The sequence below is a fragment of the Heptranchias perlo genome, chromosome 1 (genome assembly GCF_035084215.1).
Source record: "Heptranchias perlo isolate sHepPer1 chromosome 1, sHepPer1.hap1, whole genome shotgun sequence".
Lineage (NCBI taxonomy): Eukaryota > Metazoa > Chordata > Chondrichthyes > Hexanchiformes > Hexanchidae > Heptranchias > Heptranchias perlo.
This window is the reverse complement of record NC_090325.1, coordinates 197,552,452-197,569,636: the sequence shown is the minus strand read 5'-3', so window position 1 is coordinate 197,569,636 and position 17,185 is coordinate 197,552,452. Positions and strand designations below refer to the sequence as shown.

The following is a 17,185-nucleotide window of genomic DNA, read 5'->3' as shown; positions in this document are numbered from 1 at the left end:
ATTGATTTTGGGGCAAGGTGATCTGGTTTCCTAAACCGAAAGAGAACAAGGTGACTGGATTGGTGACAATTTTACATCAGTGGGCAACATTTACAATTTGCAGTTTGAGATTATATGTTAGTTGTTAATTCAATGTCTGATATGTATAACTTGATAAGAATTCTTGTCCCTGCATTAAAATCCAGTCTTTGGAGAGGAACTAATTCTTAATAGCATGGTGTAAAACAGAAAATGCATCAGCATCTCAGAAAAGAGAGGAGAGGTTAATGGTTCAGGTGTCGACATGCCATTAGAAGTGGTGTAACAAATATTAAAGCTGCACTACATTTCCTCATGGGTTCAGTGCCGTTGGTCTCACCCGTAAGCAAACCCCACATCCCCTGTGATCTGGAGTTTCCCTTTATTGTCCATTATCTAGTCATAAAATAGCGTGACCGTGAGGTCGTAATGATTAAACCCCCTTTTGTGTGAACTGGATACTGTAATCTCTCGCGTTCCCATGTTTTTTTCCTATCCTACGATAGGCAGACTGATGAACATTCTGGTGAGACAAGACCAACCAGCTGATTTATTTTACGTGTATCATGAATGAATAGATTAAGGTTTACACTTCAATCCTTGAACTGAGTGAACCAAATGGATTCAGCTCAATCAGAAAATGTTTTAAAAATTAAAATAAATCCTCAAGTACAGAATTAAGCAAAGCAAGGAAATGGGACTGTGTAAATTCTGTCCTCGAGAGGGACCTCAATTCAATACAAACAAGAAGTGTCAAATAGGCTTCTTTGCTAAAATATACATTTATGTTTAAAAGATGGAAGGCATTTTTAGCTTTGATTTATTGGCGTACAGTTCCATTTAGAAGAGATTTTAATGAGTATACAATCAATTTTTTTTGTTGCTACACTAATAATTTTTGACTTCACACAAGTTACTTGTTATGTCAAAACTTTTAAATGTTTTATTATAATTGTTTTTTGATTTTGTAATGTGACACAGTGAACGTGTTGGTGAAAGAGGCAAGTTGTAATCCTGTAGTTACTAGTACAGCAAGCCTCCTCTTGATGAATCGTAGAAACAAATTTTTAGCACAGGATGAGGCCATCCTGCACTTCCAGCCTGTGCAAAATTTAAGCCTCTCCCATTGGCTGATTTTTGCAATGTTAAAATCCATGAATACAGTATAACAATTCCCTATATCTGCTTACTATTTTTACTTTATCCACCAATTTTCTCCCATCGATACTTGCTCTTGCTCCAATACTGTAGTAATGATATTTGTCCGTGCTCCAGTATTGTATTAACGATACTTGTCCCTGGTCCATTACTGTAACGATACTTGTCCATGCTCCAGTACTGTGTTAACGATACTTATAGAATCATAGAATCATAGAATCATAGAAGTTACAACATGGAAACAGGCCCTTCGGCCCAACATGTCCATGTCGCCCAGTTTATACCACTAAGCTAGTCCCAATTGCCTGCACTTGGCCCATATCCCTCGATACCCATCTTCCCCATGTAACTGTCCAAATGCTTTTTAAAAGACAAAATTGTACCCGCCTCTACTACTGCCTCTGGCAGATCGTTCCAGACACTCACCACCCTTTGAGTGAAAAAATTGCCCCTCTGGATCCTTTTGTATCTCTCCCCTCTCACCTTAAATCTGTGCCCCCTCGTTATAGACTTGTCCATGCTCCAGTACTGTATTAACGATACTTGTCCCTGTTCCATTACTGTAACGATGCTTGTCCATGCTCCAGTACTGTGTTAACGATACTTGTCCCTGTTCCATTACTGTAACGATGCTTGTCCATGTTCCAGTACTGTTAATGATACTTGTCCATGCTCCAGTACTGTATTAACGATACTTGTCCATGCTCCAGTACTGTATTAACGATACTTGTCCATGCTCCAGTACTGTGTTAATGATACTTGTCCATGCTCCAGTACTGTATTAATGATACTTGTCCATGCTCCAGTACTGTATTAACGATACTTGTCCATGCTCCAGTACTGTGTTAACGATACTTGTCCATGCTCCAGTACTGTATTAATGATACTTGTCCATGCTCCAGTACTGTATTAACGATACTTGTCCATGCTCCAGTACTGTGTTAAGGATACTTGTCCATGCTCCAGTACTGTGTTAACGATACTTGTCCATGCTCCAGTACTGTATTAACGATACTTGTCCATGCTCCAGTACTGTATTAACGATACTTGTCCATGCTCCAGTACTATATTAACGATACTTGTCCCTGTTCCATTACTGTAACGATGCTTGTCCATGCTCCAGTACTGTGTTAACGATGCTTGTCCATGCTCCAGTACTGTGTTAACGATGCTTGTCCCTGTTCCATTACTGTAACGATGCTTGTCCCTGTTCCATTACTGTAACGATGCTTGTCCGTGCTCCAGTACTGTGTTAACGATGCTTGTCTGTGCTTCAGATACTTAGAATCATAAAATTATAGAAAGGTTACAGCATGGAAGGAGGCCATTCGGCCCATCGAGTCCATGCTGGCTCGATGCAAGAGCAATCCAGCTAGTCCCACTTCCCCGCCCTTTCCCCGTAGCCCTGCAAATTTTTTCCCTTCAAGTACTTATCCAGTTCCCTTTTGAAGGCCATGATTGAATCTGCCTCCACCACCCCCTCGGGCAGTGCATTCCAGATCCTAACCACTCACTGTGTAAAAAAGTTTTTCCTCATGTCACCTTTGGTTCTTTTGTCAATCACCGTAAATCTATGTCCTCTGGTTCTTGACCCTTCCACCAATGGGAACGGTTTCTCTATCTACTCTGTCCAGACCCTTCATGATTTTGAATACCTCTATCAAATCTCCTCTCAACTGTCTCTGTTCCAAGGAGAACAATCCCAGCTTCTCCAGTCCATCCATTTAACTGAAGTCCCTCATCCCTGGAATCATTCTAGTAAATCTCTTCTGCACCCTCTCTAAGGCCTTCACATCTTTCCTGAAGTGCGGTGCCCAGAACTGGACACAATACTCCAGTTGTGGCCAAACCCGTGTTTTACAAAGGTTCATCATGACTTCCATACTTTTGTACTCTATGCCTCTATTTATAAAGCCCAGGATCTCGTTTGCTTTTTTAACCGTTTTCTCAACCTGCACTGCCACCGTCAACGATTTGTGCACATATGCCCCCAGATCTCTCTGGTCCTGTATCCCTTTTAGAATTTTGCCCCCTAGTTTATATTGCCTCTTCTCGTTCTTCTGACCGAAATATACCAATTTGCAATTTGCTGTGTTAAGTTTCACCTGCCACGTGTCCGCCCATGCCACCAGCCTGTCAAAATCTTCTTGAAGTCTATCACTATCCTTCTCACTGTTTACTAACCTTCCAAGTTTTATGTCATCTGCAAATTTTGAAATTGTGCCCTGTACACCCAAGTCCAAGTCATTAATGTATATCAAGAAAAGCAGTGGTCCCAGTACTGACCCTGGGGAACACCACTGTACACCTCCTGCAGTCTGAAAAACAACCGTTCACCACTACTCTCTGTTTCCTATCACTTAGCCAATTCTGTATCCATGTTGCTACTGCCCCCTTTATTCCATGGGCTGCAATCTTGATGATAAGCCTACCGTGCGGCACTTTATCAAACGCCTTTTGAAAGTCCATATATACCACGTCAACTACACTGCTCTCATCTACCCTCTCTGTTACCTCATCAAAAAACTCTATCAGCTTAGTTAAACACGATTTGCCGTGAACAAATCCGTACTGGCTTTCCTTAATCCATCCTCGTCCAAGTGACTGTTAATTCTGTCCCGGATTAACGTTTCTAAAAGTTTCCCCATCACTGAGGTTAAACTGACTGGCCTGTAGTTGCTGGGTTTATCCTTGCACCCTTTTTTGAACAAGGATGTGACATTTGCATTTCTCCAGTCCTCTGGCACCACCCCCGTATCTAAGGCTGTTTGGAAGATTAAGGCCAGTACCTCTGCAGTTTTCACCCTTGCTTCCCTCAGTAACCAAGGATGCATCCCATCCGGACCGGGTGATTTATCTACTTTAAATACAGCTAGCCTTTCAGGTACCTCTTTCTCAATTTTTAGCCCATCCAGTATCTCAACTATATCTTCCTTTACTGAGACTCTGGCAGCATCTTCTTCCTTGGTAAAGACAGATGCAAAGTATTCATTTTGTACCTCGGCCATCCCCTCTGCCTCCATGAGTAGATCTCCTTTATGGTCCCTAATCGGCCCCACCCCTCCTCTTACTGCCCGTTTACTGTTTACAGCTTGTAGAAGACTTTTGGATCCCCTTTTGTTTGCTGCCAGTCTATTCTCATACTCTCTCTTTGCCCCTTTTATTTCCTTTTTCACTTCCCCTCTGAATTTTCTATATTCAGCCTGGTTCTCACTTGTGTTATCAACCTGACATCTGTCATATGCCCCTTTTTTCCATTTCATCTTACTCTCTATCTCTTTTGTCATCCAGGGAGCTCTGGCTTTAGTTGCCCTACCTTTCCCCCTCGTGGGAATGTGCCTAGACCGTACCTGAACCATCTCCTCCTTAAAGCCCGCTCACTGTTCAATTATAGTTTTGCCTGCCAATCTTTGATTCCAAGTTACCCGGGCCAGATCTGTTCTCATCCCATTGAAATTGGCCCTCCTCCAATTGAGTATTTTTACTTTAGAGTGGTCCATGTCCTTTTCCATAGCTATTCTAAACCCTATGATATTATGATCGCTGCTCCCCCACTAACACTTGCTCCACTTGGCCCACCTCATTCCCTAGAACCATGTCCAGCAATACCTCCTTCCTCGTTGAGCTGGAAATGTGCTGGCGAAGAAAGTTATCCTGAACACATTTCAAAAGTTCCTCCTTGTCCGAGCTCCGGTCCTGCGTTACCAATACTTGTCCCAGCTCTGGTCCTGTGTTACCGATACTTGTCCGAGCTCCGGTCCTGTGTTACCGATACTTGTCCGAGCTCCGGTCCTGTGTTACCGATACTTGTCCGAGCTCCGGTCCTGTGTTACCGATACTTGTCCGAGCTCCGGTCCTGTGTTACCGATGCTTGTCCGAGCTCCGGTCCTGTGTTACCGATACTTGTCCGAGCTCCGGTCCTGTGTTACCGATACTTGTCCGAGCTCCGGTCCTGTGTTACCGATACTTGTCCCAGCTCCGGTCCTGTGTTACCGATACTTGTCCGAGCTCCGGTCCTGTGTTACCGATACTTGTCCGAGCTCCGGTCCTGTGTTACCGATACTTGTCCCAGCTCCGGTCCTGTGTTACCGATACTTGTCCGAGCTCCGGTCCTGTGTTACCGATACTTGTCCGAGCTCCGGTCCTGTGTTACCGATACTTGTCCGAGCTCCGGTCCTGTGTTACCGATACTTGTCCCAGCTCCGGCCCTGTGTTACCGATACTTGTCCCAGCTCCGGTCCTGTGTTACCGATACTTGTCCGAGCTCCGGTCCCGTGTTACCGATACTTGTCCGAGCTCCGATCCCATGTTACCGATACTTGTCCGAGCTCCGGTCCCATGTTACCGATACTTGTCCCAGCTCCGGTCCTGTGTTACCGATACTTGTCCGAGCTCCGATCCTGTGTTACCGATACTTGTCCGAGCTCCGGTCCCATGTTACCGATACTTGTCCCAGCTCCGGTCCTGTGTTACCGATACTTGTCCCAGCTCCGGTCCTGTGTTACCGATACTTGTCCGAGCTCCGGTCCCGTGTTACCGATACTTGTCCCAGCTCCGGTCCTGTGTTACCGATACTTGTCCCAGCTCCGGTCCTGTGTTACCGATACTTGTCCCAGCTCCGGTCCTGTGTTACCGATACTTGTCCCAGCTCCGGTCCTGTGTTACCGATACTTGTCCCAGCTCCGGTCCTGTGTTACCGATACTTGTCCCAGCTCTGGTCCTGTGTTACCGATACTTGTCCCAGCTCCGGCCCTGTGTTACCGATACTTGTCCGAGCTCCGGTCCTGTGTTACCGATACTTGTCCGAGCTCCGGTCCTGTGTTACCGATACTTGTCCGAGCTCCGGTCCTGTGTTACCGATACTTGTCCGAGCTCCGGTCCTGTGTTACCGATACTTGTCCCAGCTCCGGTCCTGTGTTACCGATACTTGTCCCAGCTCCGGTCCTGTGTTACCGATACTTGTCCGAGCTCCGGTCCCATGTTACCGATACTTGTCCGAGCTCCGGTCCCGTGTTACCGATACTTGTCCGAGCTCCGGTCCTGTGTTACCGATACTTGTCCCAGCTCCGGCCCTGTGTTACCGATACTTGTCCGAGCTCCGGTCCCGTGTTACCGATACTTGTCCGAGCTCCGGTCCTGTGTTACCGATACTTGTCCGAGCTCCGGTCCCATGTTACCGATACTTGTCCCAGCTCCGGTCCTGTGTTACCGATACTTGTCCCAGCTCCGGTCCTGTGTTACCGATACTTGTCCCAGCTCCGGTCCTGTGTTACCGATACTTGTCCCAGCTCTGGTCCTGTATTAATGAAAGATACGACCACAGCCATGGTCTTCATTATACAGCTTTGTAATCATGGTCCTTTAATAGTGCAGTGAGTGAAGGAAGGGTTGAAGAGGTCGATACTGTGCACTGAATAGGTCAGCTGTTCAGTTATAATTTTTAATGTTAATGCTGAGCCAGTGGTGTCACAGATTGTGATGAATCTTCGGGTCACTGATTCCTGAGAACTAAAGTGATCAGTCAAGCCCCCTCCCTCCACAAACCATGAGAAACCAACCCTATGACGGAACTACCTCACCCACCGACTCTTCAGACAGAATGTTCTGCCTGGATACTGCTTAATCCCTGACATTAATCCAACAGAATTCCAGAATATTCACCTGTCATTCCTGCACTGTTCAACCTTAGATTGTAGGCGTCCACAGATAACTATCTCATTTTCTTCCCCCCCCCCCCCCCCCCCCCCCCACACCGTTGTCCTCCGGTATCCCGCAGTACTGGAATCGTATTCCCATGGAACTTTTCATCTGTCACCTATTCCTGTTTTTAAAAAAAATCCTTTTCTTTCAACTACTTTTTTGAAGGAGTGAATCACAACATTAACAAATTTTACCTGGTGTTTGTTTCTCACAGTAATTACTGTGTTGGGGGAGGGGGAATGTTTCTTTTAATTTCCAGTCTCTCTCCGGGCTTGTTAATATTGATACGATGTCCTCTCGTCACTTTTTTAATTCGTTCATGGGATGTGGGCGTCGCTGGCAAGGCCGGCATTTATTGCCCATCCCTAATTGCAGTTGAGAAGGTGGTGGTGAGCCGCCTTCTTGAACCGCTGCAGTCCGTGTGGTGAAGGTTCTCCCACAGTGCTGTTAGGAAGGGAGTTCCAGGATTTTGGCCCAGCGACAATGAAGGAACGGCGATATATTTCCAAGTCGGGATGGTGTGTGACTTGGAGGGGAACGTGCAGGTGGTGTTGTTCCCATGTACCTGCTGCTCTTGTCCTTCTAGGTGGTAGAGGTTGCAGGTTTGGGAGGTGCTGTCGAAGAAGCCTTGGCGAGTTGCTGCAGTGCATCCTGTGGATGGTACACACTGCAGCCACTGTGCGCCGGTGGTGAAGGGAGTGAATGTTTAGGGTGGTGGATGGGGTGCCAATCAAGTGGGCTGCTTTGTCCTGGATGGTGTCGAGCTTCTTGAGTGTTGTTGGAGCTGCACTCATCCAGGCAAGTGGAGAGTATTCCATCACACTCCTGACTTGTGCCTTGTAGATGGTGGAAAGGCTTTGGGGAGTCAGGAGGTGAGTCACTCGCTGCAGAATACCCAGCCTCTGACCTGCTCTCGCAGCCATAGTATTTATATGGCTGGTCTAGTTAAGTTTCTGGTCAATGGTGACCCCCAGGATGTTGATGGTGGGAGATTCGGTGATGGTAATGCCGTTGAATGTCAAGGGGAGGTGGTTAGACTCTCTCTTGTTGGAGATGGTGATTGCCTGGCACTTATCTGGCACAAATGTTACTTGCCACTTATGAGCCCAAGCTGGATGTTGTCCAGGTCTTGCTGCATGTGGGCTCGGACTGCTTCATTATTTGAGGGGTTGCGAATGGAACTGAACACTGTGCAATCATCAGCGAGCATCCCCATTTCTGACCTTGTGATGGAGGGAAGGTCATTGATGAAGCAGCTGAAGATGGTTGGGCCTAGGACACTGCCCTGAGGAACTCCTGCAGCAATGTCCTGGGGCTGAGATGATTGGTCTCCAACAACCGCTACCATCTTCCTTTGCGCTAGATATGACTCCAGCCACTGGAGAGTTTTCACCCTGATCCCCATTGACTTCAGTTTTACTCGGGCTCCTTGGTGCCACACTCGGTCAAATGCTGCCTTGATGTCAAGGGCAGTCATTCTCTCCTCACCTCTGGAATTCAGCTCTTTTGTCCATGTTTGGACCAAGGCTGTAATGAGGTCTGAAGCCGAGTGGTCCTGGCGGAACCCAAACTGAGCATTGGTGAGCAGGTTATCGGTGAGTAAGTGCCGCTTGATAGCACTGTCGACGACACCTTCCATCACTTTGCTGATGATTGAGAGTAGACTGATGGGGCAGTAATTGGCCGGATTGGATTTGTCCTGCGTTTTGTGTCAGGACATACCTGGGCAATTTTCCACATTGTCGGGTAGATGCCAGTGTTGTAGCTGTACTGGAACAGCTTGGCTGGAGGCGCAGCTAGTTCTGGAGCACAAGTCTTCAGCACTACAGCTGGGATGTTGTCGGGGCCCATGGCCTTTGCTGTATCCAGTGCACTCAGCCGTTTCTTGATATCACGTGGGGTGAATCGAATTGTCTGAAGACTGTCTTCTGTGATGGTGGGGATATCGGGAGGAGGCCGAGATGGATCATCTACTCGGCACTTCTGGCTGAAGATGATTACAAACACTTCAGCCTTGTCTTTTGCACTCACGTGCTGGACTCCGCCAGCTTTTATATTGCTCAATCTGTTCTAGGCTGGCAACAGATTTTGTTTGTAATCACAGTGGTTATACATAGCTCTCCAGTTCTTAGTGCTTGGTGGCAGGGCTGGGTTATTCCACTAGGGATGCTGGGGCTTGTGTGGAGGATGATGAGGTGGTGCAGCAATAGGTCCTGGTTGGCATTGTCAGGACTGCCTCCTCAGCAGGTAGCCCTGGGGCTGGTCTGGTTGTGCGTGATAGCTATCTCACAGAAAAGGGGTCCACACCTCCTGATCCTCTCTGCACAGCCTGAGCAGTGCGTTCTCTAACAAGCAAATTTCCCAATGTGCGGGTTATCAGGATGTGGAATGCCCGTGCAGAAACATTGGTTGAAGCAGAATCCACAATAGCTTTTTAGAGGGAAGTACATAAAACATTTGAAAAAGAAAAATTTCAAAGGATATGGGGAAAGGGCAGGAAGCGAGCAGATAGTTCTTTCAACGAGCCACTTGCTACTGTGCTGTAAGATTGTCTGATTATACGTGCCTGGGCTACGTGTTGTCCTAGGTGTTGGATTGTATCGCAACTGCAAGATGCATCTGACTCGACCAGTAGCACACTTGTAAACTCGGGTAAAATTGGATTCACAGAAACTGGATTTAATAGTGTGAACATGGGAAGCTGCCTCACACAGCTCAGTCTCTCAGAACCCCTCTTAAAAGTTTGATATAAATGTGGTTTAAGTGATGCAGCCTGCTCACTGTGTGTTGGAATTTGAAGTGTCTGCAGTTTGAGCATGCTGGATTGTGAAGTGGATCTTGGTACCGACACAGTAAAACAACTGAGTGTCAAATTGTTTGTGTGAAAGTCATCCCAATTACCGCAGGCTCATGGGGACAGTGCCATGCTCATCGGTTGTGAGCGGGTTGTAATGCTTGCTCGGTGGGCGGTGATGCATGGGCTTCTGTTGGGGGGTGATGTTTTAAGCCACACGTTCTCTATTCTCAGTGGTGTGAACTGTCACTTGCAGTTTTGAACTTTTCATGTCCTAAAACTTAATTTATCTTAAAAACCTGATTAAATATACAACATACTATACAATATGATGTGTTTCGATACCCAAAGAATCTGGATTGCCATGTCAGTTTTTGTAACCTGGAGGTGTATTGTGAACTTATTGATGGATTCTAATTGTATTTGATGAGTTCAGCTACTTGTCCATTTTTCAAATGCTGTACACTCTTTTTATGACTTTGGCTTTGACATTCTAAGGCTTTTTTCATAATTAGGAGCTGATCTCATGTTTGTGTTGCTCACCGTCTGGGGTCTGGAGCATGGCTGTGAGGCTTAAGCTGATTACTTGACCTGTCCCTTCAATGCCACAGGTCAGGTGCTCCCTTTGGGGAAGTGGTCTAATTAGGTCCTGAGGCCAATTTGTTAATTGCCATTGGTGAGAGATGTTCGCAGATTGCCAGATGTTTGTAAATTTCCTGATCATTTGCAAACTTCGCTCACTGACAGAAATTAACCTGTAATTTATTTCAACACGAAATGTCTTCCTTTATATACATGTTTGACACTTCAGAGTCCTCGTGATGTCTGAAGTGTGTCAGACTTCAATATGAACAGATGTGGTTCCTTCACTAATGGCAACAAGTGTAACATTTTGCCTTTACAGTCACACCCCTCGGAACTTAAGTGGACAATTGTTTCTCATGGTGGGAAGTGTTATTTTATGATTGTAAACAATTTTACAACACCAAGTTATAGACCAGCAATTTTATTTTAAATTCACAAGCTTTCGGAGATTTCCTCCTTCCTCAGGCAAATGTTTCAAGAGCTCCTTGAAGCCTACGCATTTATACATATAGAACAATACATGGTGTTTACAGACTGCCCCTGCAACTGCCCGTTGCCAAGGCAATCACCGTGTTCAGACAGAGAGGTGTCACCTGCAGAACCCCCGAATACACATTCAACAAAAAAACAAACAGGGAAAAAAAAAAGAGAAAAAAAAGAGAGGCAGAAACATCCGGAAGGCAGAGAGAGCCAGCAAATGACCCATTATATTAAAAACAGATAACATTTGTTCGCTGGTGGGGTAACGTGTAGCGTGACGCTACACGTTACCCCACCAGCGAACAAATGTTATCTGTTTTTAATATAATGGGTCATTTGCTGGCTCTCTCTGCCTTCCGGATGTTTCTGCCTCTCTCTTTTTTTTCTCTTTTTTTTCCCTGTTTGTTTTTTTGTTGAATGTGTATTCGGGGGTTCTGCAGGTGACACCTCTCTGTCTGAACACGGTGATTGCCTTGGCAACGGGCAGTTGCAGGGGCAGTCTGTAAACACCATGTATTGTTCTATATGTATAAATGCGTAGGCTTCAAGGAGCTCTTGAAACATTTGCCTGAGGAAGGAGGAAATCTCCGAAAGCTTGTGAATTTAAAATAAAATTGCTGGTCTATAACTTGGTGTTGTAAAATTGTTTACAATTGTCAACCCCAGTCCATCACCGGCATCTCCACATCATTATTTTATGATGTTATAGGACACTTGCAACATAAGAACTAAGACAATTGCCTGAGTCTTGGACAAAGCATTGCAGCTTTTGGTGGGCTCAGTCTCACAATGGTGGGATTAATACCTGAGTAGGTGCTGCATTAACCCACTCGAATTATCTGGGAACCCATGAATTGAGAATGTTTGAAGCTCGTTTGTTTTGCTTCTACTTTTGTGAAGGTTGATTCTAGTGGATTGAGTGAAATGCAAAACTGAGAGTGAAAAACATCATAGGAACATAGGAACAGGAGTAGGCCATTCAGCCCCTCGTGCCTGCTCCGCCATTTGATAAGATCATGGCTGATCTGTGATCTAACTCCATATACCTGCCTTTGGCCCATATCCCTCAATACCTTTGGTTGCCAAAAAGCTATCTATATCACATTTAAATTTAGCAATTGAGCTTGTATCAATTGCCGTTTGCGGAAGAGAGTTCCAAACTTTTTCCACCCTTTGTGTGTAGAAATGTTTTCTAATTTCACTCCTGAAAGGTCTGGCTCTAATTTTTAGACTGTGCCCCCTACTCCTAGAATCCCCAACCAGCGGAAATAGTTTCTCTCTATCCACCTTATCTGTTCCCCTTAATATCTTATAAACTTCGATCAGATCACCCCTTAACCTTCGAAACTCCAGAGAATACAACCCCAATTTGTGTAATCTCTCCTTGTAACTTAACCCTTGAAGTCTGGGTATTATTCTAGTAAACCTACGCTGCACTCCCTCCAATCATTCTGGAGCATGTTTTGTCCCAATCCATTGTGGATTGGTCCTGAAAGTTACTGCGAGAGAATGTTTTTGATTGCGTTCTCTAAAAGAAAGATCTGGTCAGTTTTCTACAATGTTTTTGTGTCCCTTTTCATTTTAAAATCAGAATTCTTAAAGCAAAATAGTGCCGTCGTAACTGAACAAACTGGATGCCAAGTACTGTGGTATTGCTTGTTGACATGAAATTTTTGTCACTGATGAGATCCAGTAAACCTGACATAAATATGATATTTAAAAGGGTAAAATCTTGCTTCTAAACATTTTTGCCTGTGTTTATCTGAATTTGCTCATGAATTATGCAGGTACGGTAGCATAGTGTTTATGTCACTGGACTAGTAATCCAGAGGCCTGGACTAATAATCTGGAGTCATGAGTTTAAATCCCGCCACGGCAGCTGGGGAGTTTAAATTCAATTAATTAAATAAAATCTGGAATAAAAAAGAACTAGTATCAGTAATGATGACCATGAAACTACCGGATTGTCGTAAAAATCCATCTGGCTCACTAATGTCCTTCAGGGAAGGAAACCTGCCGTCCTTACACGGCCTGGCCTATATGTGACTCCAGACCCACAATAATGTGGTTGATTCATAATCACCCTCTGAAATGGCCCAGCAAGCCACTCAGTTGTACAATCTCGTTACAAAAAGTCATCATAAGAATAAAACCAGACGGACCACCCGACATTGGACCACTAGGCACCGGACACGACAAAGGCAAACCAAGCCCAGTCGACCCTGCAAAGTCCTCTTCACTAACATCTGGGGTCTTGTGCTAAAATTGGGAGAGCTGTCCCACAGACTAGTCAAGCAACGGCCTGACGTAGCCATACTCACAGAATCATACCTTTCAACCAACGTCCCAGACTCTTCCATCACCATCCCTGGGTATGTCCTGTCCACCGGCAGGACAGACCCACCAGAGGTAGCGGTATAGTGATATACGGTCAGGAGGGAGTGGCCCTGGGAGTCCTCAACATTGACTCCGGACCCCATGAAATCTCATGGCATCAGGTCAAATATGGGCAGGGAAATCTCCTGCTGATTACCACCTACCGCCCTCCCTCAGCTGATGAATCAGTCCTGCTCCATGTTGAGACCACTTGGAGGAAGCACTGAGAGTAGCAAGGGCACAGAATGTACTCTGGGTGGGGGACTTCAATGTCCATCACCAAGAGTGGCTCGGTAGCACCACTACTGGCCAAGTCCTGAAGAACATAGCTGCCAGACTGGGCCTGCGGCAGGTGGTGAACGAATTAACATGAGGGAAAATCCTCGTCGTCACCAATCTACCTGTCGCAAATGCATCAATCCATGACAGTATTGGTAGGAGTGACCACCGCACAGTCCTCGTGGAGACAAAGTCCTGTCTCTGCACTGAGGACACCATCCAATGTGTTGTGTGGCACTACCACCATGCTAAATGGGATAGATTCAGAACAGATCGAGCAGCTCAAAACTGGGCATCCATGAGAGGCTGTGGGCCATGAGCAGCAACAGAATTGTATTCCAGCACAATCTGTAACCTCATGGCCTGGCATATTCCTCACTCTACCATTACCAACAAGCCAGGGAACCAACCCTGGTTCAATGAGGAGTGTATAAGAGCATGCCAGGAGCAGCACCAGGCGTACTTGTAAATGAGGTGCCAACCTGGTGAAGCCACAACACAGGACTACGTGCATGCTAAACAGCGGAAGCAACATACTGTAGACAGAGCTAAGCGATTCCACAACCAACAGATCAGATCAAAGCTCTGCAGTCCTGCCACATCCAGTCGTGAATGGTGGTGGACAATTAAACGACCAACGGGAGGAGGAGGCTTTGTAAACATCCCCATCCTCAATGATGGCGGAGTCCAGCACGTGAGTGCAAAAGACAAGTCTGAAGCATTTGCAACTATCTTCAGCCAGAAGTGCCGAGTGGATGATCCATCTCTGCCTCCTCCCGATATCCCCACCATCACAGAAGCCAGTCTTCAGTCACTTCGATTCTCTCCACATGATATCAAGAAACGACTGAGTGCACTGGATACAGCAAAGGCTATGGGCCCGGACAAAATCCCGGCTGTTGTGCTGAAGACTTGTGCTCCAGACCTAGCCACGCCTCTAGCCAAACTGTTCCAGTACAGCTACAACACTGGCATCTAGAAACATAGAAAATAGGAGCAAGAGTAGGCCATTCGGCCATTCGGGCCTGCTCCGCCATTCAAAATGATCATGGCTGATCATCTAACTCAATACCCTGTTCCTGCTTTTTCCCCATATCCCTTGATCCCTTTAGCATTAACAAATATATCTATCACCTTGAATACATCTAATGACTTGGCCTCCACTGCCTTCTGTGGTAGAGAATTCCACAAGTTCACCACCCTCTGAGTGAAGAAATTTCTCCTCATCTCGGTTCTAAATGGCATACCCCGTATCCTGAGACTGTGACCCCTGCTTCTGGACTCCCCAGCCATCAGAAACATCCTCCCTGCATCTAGTCTGTCTAGTCCTGTTAGAATTTTATATGATTCGATGAGATCACCTCTCATTCTTCTAAACTCTAGTGAATACAGGCCTAGTCGACCCAATCTCTCCTCATACGTCAGTCCTGCCATCCCAGGAATCAGTCTGGTAAACCTTTGTTGCACTCCCTCCATGGCAAGGACATCCTTCCTCAGATAAGGAGACCAAAACTGCACACAATACTCCAGATGTGATCTCACCAAGGCCCTGTACAACTGCAGTAGGACATCCCTATTCCTGTACTCAAATCCTCTTGCAATGAACGCCAACATACCATTTGCCTTCCTAACTGCTTGCTGCACCTGAATGCTCGCTTTTAGTGACTGGTGTACAAGGACACCCAGATTACCCGACAATATGGAAAATTGCCCAGGTATGTCTTGTCCACAAAAAACAGGACAAATCCAATCCGGCCAATTACTGCCCCATCAGTTTACTCTCAATCGTCAGCAAAGTGATGGAAGGTGTAGTTGACAGTGCTATCAAGCGGCACCTGCTCACTGATACTCAGTTTGGGTTCCGCCAGGATCACTTGGCTCCAGACCTCATTACAGCCTTGGTCCACACATGGACAAAAGAGCTGAATTCCAGAGGTGAGGTGAGAGTGACCGCCCTTGACATCAAGGCAGCATTTGACCGAGTGTGGCACCAAGGAGCCTGAGTAAAATTGAAGTCAATGGGAATCGGGGAAAACTCTCCAGTGGCTGGAGTCATGCCAAGCGCAAAGGAAGATGGTAGTGGTTGTTGGAGGCCAGTCATCTCAGCCCCAGGACATTGCTGGAGGAGTTCTTCAGGGCAGTGTCCTAGGCCCAACCATCTTCAGCTGCTTCATCAATGACCTTCCCTCGACCATAAGATCAGAAATGGGGATGCTCGCTGATTGCACAGAGTTCCGTTCCATTCGCAGCCCCTCAGACAATGAAGCAGTCCGTGCCCACATGGGGCAAGACCTGGACAGCATCCAGGCTTGGGCTGCTAAGTGGCAAGTAACATTCGCACCAGACAAGTGCCAGGCAATGACCACCTCCAACAAGAGAGAGTCTAACCACCTCCCCTTGACATTCAATGGCATTACCTTTGCTGAATCCCCCACCATCAACATCCTGGGGGTCACCATTGACCAGAAACTTAACTGGACCAGCCGCATAAATACTGTGGCTACAACAGCAGGTCAGAGGCTGGGTATTCTACGGCGAGTGACTCATCTCCTGACTCCCCAAGGCCTTTCCACCATCTACAAGGCACAAGTCAAGATGAGTGCAGCTCCAACAATATTCAAGAAGCTCGACATCATCCAGGTCAAATCAGCCCACCTGATTGGCACCCCATCCACCACCCTAAACATTCACTCCCTTCACCACTGGCGCACTGTGGCTGCAGTGTGTACCATCCACAGGATGCACTGCACGTTCCCCTCCAAGTCACACACCATCCCGACTTGGAAATATTTCACCGTTCCTTCATTGTCACTGGGTCAAAATCCTGGAACTCCCTACCTAACAGCACTGTGGGAGAACCTTCACCACACGGACTGCAGCGGTTCAAGAAGGCGGCTCACCACCACCTTCTCAAGGGCAATTAGGGATGGGCAATAAATGCCGGCCTTGCCAGCGACGCCCACATCCCATGAAAAAATAAAAAAAATTGCACAGTTCTAAATATTGAAGTTCTCTCGTATGTAGGGGAACACAGCCCCCCCCATTTGGGACTGTTACTGCCCATTGTGTTTTTTGATAGGTACAATTCCATTTTTTAACCATGGTGCGATGATGAATGTAACATAACTTCCATCCCTTTGTATTCCAATTCCCTTGAGATAAAGGCTAACATTCTCTCTGCTACTCCACGGTTTTGCCCACTTTTGCAACTTCCTGCTCCGCAGTATGATACGATCATAGTGTGATGTTTCTCACTCTCTCTCCTGCCCCTCACTGTGATTCTCTCTCTCTCCCCCTGCCCTCACTACGTTACTTTCTGTCCCCCTGCCCTCACTATTTCTCACTCTCTCCCCTGCCCTCACTCTGATTCTCTCACTCTCTCCCCTGCCCTCACTCTGATTCTCTCACTCTCTCCCCTGCCCTCACTCTGATTCTCTCTCTCTCCCCTGCCCTCACTCTGATTCTCTCTCTCTCCCCTGCCCTCACTCTGATATTCTCTCTCCCCTTGCCCTCACTCTGATTCTCTCTCTTCCCCCCGCCCTCACTCTGATTCTCTCTCTCTCCCCTGCCCTCACTCTGATATTCTCTCTCCCCTTGCCCTCACTCTGATTCTCTCTCTTCCCCCCCGCCCTCACTCTGATTCTCTCTCTATCCCCCCCCCCCCCCCCCCCCGGCTCTCTGTGTGTTTCTCTTGTCCCCTCTCCCCCTGCTCTCGGTGTGATAGTTTTCTCAGTCTCTGAGTAAGGATGATAGAAACCCCAGACCCCCTCATGTTTCGCTATCTAATTGGAGACT

General features: G+C 46.6%; 1 long non-coding RNA gene across 1 annotated transcript in view; it reads left to right on the top strand.

The window, feature by feature from the left end:
- Positions 1-17,185, top strand: part of LOC137306981 (uncharacterized) — a 105,783-nt gene that overhangs the window by 2,669 nt on the left and 85,929 nt on the right. The window lies entirely within an intron of this gene.